Here is a 6,000-nt window from a genome sequence, read left to right on the forward strand (position 1 = left end):
CTAATTTGAAGAAAGAAATAAGGATAGATGGTAGGCAATGCTGCATCAGGAGGGGGATGAGAAGACAAGACCCTGGCCGGAGGATGTGGATCAGTTCATGGGGAGCCTTGAATGCCCAGACTAAGGAATTTGCAATTTATCAGCAGTGGAAAACTGGTGAAGAGTTTTCAATCAATCCAAAGTATGTGGCAATCCAAAGTGTGCTTTAGGAAACAAATTCTAGAAGAAATAAGAGAAGTGCACTGAAGGAGTTGAGGTTAGAGGCGGGGAGACCAATTGCAGTGGTCCACAATAGTGGCAGAAAAAATGAAGTAGAAAAACTGGATTTGCAAGATGTTCAGAAGGAAAGATCTCACTTTCTATGGTTACACCACCTACCTCCATAAAGCTCCAGATCAACAGGACTGATGACTAACAGGATGTGCATCTGCATGTGTGTGTGTGTGAGGATTGGGGGAGTGTGTGTGTGTGTGTGTGTGTGTGTGTGTGTGTGTGTGTGTGTTGAGGATTGGGGGAGGGGTGAGCAATTAAGAAGAGAGAGGATGCAAAGATGACTAATGTTTTAAACCTGAGTGACTGAACTGCCCATAACTGTATTTTGAGCTTCCCCCTAGACCATCACTAGCTTCCGGCAAAGGCAGATGCTTCCTGAAGGAAGAAGGGACCAGTCTTTCACCCTCATGGGAAGGACCGCCCAATCGGTAGGCAGTGCTGCTCAGGTTTTTCAGATGCTGTGTAACCATTGTTGCTCATGGAAAATGGGAGATACTTGACACTTTCCACAAAATGGAGTAGACTTTGCACACTAGTCATAACTCAGGGGCAAATGATAGAAACTCAACTGTAACTTAAAATGAAAAGAGAAATGTGTTGACTTAACATAGATAGGAAAATGATGGAATTGCCCTCAGGGTTGGCTGGATTGAAGGTCTCAAAGGATATAAAATGATCTCTCTCACTCTGCTTCTTTCTGGCATGTTGGCGTCTTTCCTGTTGAAGATGGGCATCCTCCATGCAGCTGAGAATATGGCTCCTGGCAGCTTACATTGTTCCAGTTTAGAGACCTCACACAGTACATATAAATCCTGGGAAGGCCCCTACCCCAGTGTCGATCATAGCTCATCTTGTGTCCCAATCACCATGGTAAATATACTGATAGTACACTATGACTGACCACACTTCATCTCCAGTATAATGTCATAGTTAAACTTGTAGACTCTTTTCAGATGGCCTGGTTTCTAATCCTTGCATCATCTCTACTAGCTATATGGTATAAGGCTCTTTACTTAACCTGTCTGTCCCTCCATTTCCACATTATTTGTTATTTATTGCTACATAACAAATTACTCCAAAACTTAGTGGCTAAAAAGAAATTCTTATCTCACAGTTTCTATGGCTTAGGAATTTGGGAGCAGCTTAGCTGGGTGGTTCCTGGCTCGGGGTCTCTCATGAGATTGCAATCAAAATTTTGGCCAGGACTGCAATTATCGGAAGGTTTGGCTGGGGCTGAAAGATCTGCTTACAAGATGGTGCACTTGCATGGCTGCTGACAGGAGGCCTCAGTTCCCAGACATGGGCCTCTCCAGAGGGTTGCTTGAACATCCTCCTGCCATTCTCGTCTGGTCCCCCAAATCCTTAAAAAAAAAAAAAAAAATAAAAAAGTCAGAGCTTCAGATCTTTCTAGCATAGAGCAGCTAACTGATCTGATGTCTTAGTCCATACTAAGAAGGTTATTCAATGCAGAGGTGATTTGCAGCATGTCAGATGGAACAACCAAGGATGTCATCTGAACACCCCTCACTTTATTTAATGATGGAAAAACAAAGGCCAGCTTGGGTAATCCAAAAGAGAGAGCAAGGAGGAAGTCACAATGCCTTTGACCATCTATTCTTGGAAATCTAACATTGTCACTTCCACCAGTTTCTATTCTTAAGAAATGAGCCTCTAAGTCCAGCCCATACTCAAGGGGAGGAGAATCAGATTATCAAAGAATTTGATAGAGGACTATCAAAGAATTTGTGGACATATGTTAAAACCACCACACCACATCTCTGTAAATTGAGATGACAAATCTCATTGGGCTGTCTTGAGAATTAAATGAGATAATCCATGCAAAGTACATGCCACATAATAAGATCTGAATAATGTTATCCATTAAAATTACTACTACAACTACTATACCAGCCTCAAACTTGATGTGTTCCTAATGTCATCCTTGAATGTTCAAGATTCCTATAGAAAGGCATTAAATCAAATAAAACACTGAAAATGACTATTGTTAGCAAGCCATGCAGAAACCCATTACTAATTAAACCTTATTTTCAACATGTTTTAATATATTTTACTTCCATAATAATAATTACTGAAGTAAAGTCATATTTATTCAGTGTCTGCAGGGTGCTAGGAATTATTCAAAGTGAATAAAACAAATGCCCTACTATCAAGTTCCTTACATTGTAGAGAGGAGACTGAGAACAAATAAGAAAACGGCATAACTATCTAATTTCAGGTAGTCATAAGAACTGTGAAGGAAAACGAAGCCAGATAAAGAGATGGAGAGGTGCTGAGGTGTGTGTGCGTTCCAGGGGCAGTGAGACGGTACTGGTTTAGATGAGGTGGTCAAGCAAGACCTCACTGAGGCAACGACATTTGAGTGGAAACCTGAACAAAGTGAGAGAGAACACAAATAAAATTGTAGGGAAGAGGGAGTCAGAGAGAGAGAGCAGCAAGGGCAAAGCCCTGAGACTAGAAGAAGCTTAGGATGCTTGAGGTTCAGCAATTAAGCCAGTGCCAAAGCGAGTGAGCCAGGGGCCATGCAGCAAGAGATAAGGTCAGAGAGCTAACCAGGAGCCAGGCTTATGTAGAGCTTTGTAGGCCAATGTAAAGAATTTGGATTCCATTCTAAAGGACATGAGGGGTCATTCGGAGGGCTTTGAGCAAGGAAGTGATATGATCAGATCACTTGGCTCCTGAGTAGAGAATGGAATGATATAGGATGAGAGTAGACATGGGAGAAGGTTACAGAAGTCCATGTGCTGGGTCTCAGTGGCATGGAGAATGGAAGATGTCAAGACGAAGAGCTGTGGTTGGCTCAAGGTCTGTGGGATTATAGATGGATAAGAGGAAAGAGATCAATCAAGGATGGCACCTCAATTTTGCTCCAGGCATCTGGGTGAATTGAGGTGAACATCTGAGTGAATGAGATGAGAAAAAATGGAGAAAGGAGGGTTTGGTGGTGGCATTAGAGTTGGGTGAAGGGAAAACGAGGATTCCATTTTAGAACATGTTAATTTTGAGAAGTTATCCTGGTGCAGAGGAGGAGGCACTTCAATATGTGAGTCGGGAACTCAGGGGAGACCAAGGCGGGACAGATACGTGGGAGTCATCAGCTGATCAATGATGAAGAAGGGGGCTACCAGCTATGATCATTGATGAATGGGCACAGCTTAAGGCAAGAAGAGGGTCCATGACAGAGCCCCAGAGCAGTTCAGAAAAAGGAGCTCGAGAAGAGTGAGTGAGGCAGGAAGGTACCAAGAGAATGTGGTGTTGCGGATCCAGGTGAAAGAGAGCAGGCTGGATCATAAATTGTTGGTGAGAGACTGGGTAAACAGAGGACTAACTATTGCCTTTGGTAACATGGAGATCTTGGGAGACTGGTGGGAGCAGTTTCAGTGGAGCGATAAAGTGGGACGTTAGATGGAAGCAGCTTGAAGAGAGCTTCAATAGAGAGGAAGTGGAGTGATGAGCACAGGGGACTCACTCAAGACCTTCTGCTACAATGAGCAGAGAAGTGGGTTGGTAGGTAGAGCAAGCAGTAGATGCAAGAAGGGTTTTCCACATAAGCAATATTACAGCACGTCTGAACAACGATGGGGAGATGGTCGTGCCATCGAGAGAAAAGAGAAAATTGCAGGAACGGTCTTTGGGAAGGGAATGCAGAAGGTCAAATGGAGGGGCTGGACTTAGGAGCACAGAGAACCCATCCACTGAAGAACAGAGAAGGTGAGTGAGGTCACTTGGCAGCACTGGAACACTCTTCTAGTATTTCTATATTCTTCTTGAAATAAGCCATGAATGCATCAGATGAAAGGGAGGAAAAAGGAAACATCAAGTAGGGGGCTGTGGTTTGCCTGGAACAACACTAACCCAGCAAAACTATTAATAGCACCCCCTTTCAATCCCAAAGGTATCCATATTTGGACAAAATTGCTTGGTTTTTCTAGTGTTAAATGTTTGAGGACAGATAAAAAGGTAAAATCGACTCAGAGAGAAGAGTGAATTGACCAGGAAAATATAATGCATTGCAGAGAGGTACTAAAGGCCCGTTAGAAATTTGGGGTCGTAAGTTAAAGTTTAATCAATCAGACCAGTAAGTATGGCTGCGTTTAATCCAGTCACAGTCAGTTCTTCATGGACAAGCTGGAGTAGGTGGGGTGTCAGATTGAATTAATGTGTCGAGTTCAATAGAAGGAGAGAGAGAAAGGGAATAAAGAGTATTTGTTAGGAAGTGATTATAATGATGGACCAAACCTTACTGAACCTAGGTAGGCAGGTAAGTGGTGATATGGGGAGGAGGTGGTACAGAAAAAATAATGGGTCCAGTGGATTAGGACTGACATTGTTGGAGTGGGAATAATACAGCCAGTGAGGAGGACACCTGAAATGGCTCAGTCAACGATGGCAGCCACCGTGCTCTCCGTGCTTCCCTTGCATGATCATCTCTTGTTTCCTTCGCCTCTTTCTTGTTTCCTCCACTCATGCTGGAAGGACATGCTGCCGGCCCACCAGGACGAGGCAGGATCAGTGTTCAGAACCCGGAGGACCTTAGAATAGAAGGTGAATCTGGGGTGAGGACTGCCCCTAGATATTGGAGGCAGGAGGGACCTGAGCAACAAGGAGGGAGAGCAAAAGAGAAGGCACTCCCAGACCTGAAGGGCAAAGTAAAGAAATGCATTGCACTATTTATGATCTCCGTTGTAAGAGTGTTGGTTTCTGGTAATGGAGTGAATCTGCCATCGCTTCCAGGCATTGTAGGCAGACCAACGGTTTCCTGTTGTCTCATTTCATCATCTCAATGAAGGAAGTCTCATAAGCCTCGTTTTACAGGTGCAACAAGAAGCCCCCTGAGATATGCTCCGGAAGGGACAGGTAGAGTTTCTGTGACCTTAAGTAGGCCCAGGTTCCCCTTTAGACTGCGTGCTTGGGGAAAAGTTATTTCTTGCAGAGGTGGAGAAAGAAAACCCAAGATTTTGGCCTGGAGCTGTGACAAAGAGCTGGTCTTGTGATCCTTGAAACTTTGGAGGGGGGTGGACTGAGGGGAACAAATAATCTCAACTTTTTAGTTGTGCGTGTGTGTGTGTGTGTGTGTGTGCGCGTGCGCACGTGTGTTGCAGGAAGGAAGAACTTGGAATTAAGTTTGTGAGACCAACACTCCTTTACCAAGGAAGGTCAAAATGCTATTTTTGTTTATATGCATAAATCAACAGCCTTATTCTGAAACTGAGATGTACCCATCAATTTTGCTTCGAGTGACTTAATTGCTTTCTGTGTCAGGGGTTCTCAAACTTTTGGTCGTGAATTATATTTATTGATACTCAGTATATCAGAAATTAAAACTGAGAATTTTTTAAAACACAAGAATATGTTCACATAAAAATAACACACAAGCACAACCCTCCATTAGTCATCAGAAGGATAAAGTTATCCAGAGTCAGGCAGCCTCTAGAAAAACTCCCCTGTACGCTGGTGAGAGAATGAGAGTGGAAAAGGCAAACACATCTCAGGATTATTATGAAACCCGTTTTGACGTTATAGACCTCCTGAAATGGTTCCAGGGCCACAGGTTTTCCTGGACCACTCTTTGAAAACCGTGGCTGTACAGAATGATGAGAAAGGTGGTCGTCTTCGTTGCAGGTGGAGTTGCATCTTTGCAGGTTATATGAAAATGTTTCTTTCTGCATACGGTCTCAGACTTCATTGTTCCTACATCCGGGAGATCAG

The sequence above is a fragment of the Choloepus didactylus genome, chromosome 22 (assembly GCF_015220235.1).
Source record: "Choloepus didactylus isolate mChoDid1 chromosome 22, mChoDid1.pri, whole genome shotgun sequence".
NCBI lineage: Eukaryota > Metazoa > Chordata > Mammalia > Pilosa > Megalonychidae > Choloepus > Choloepus didactylus.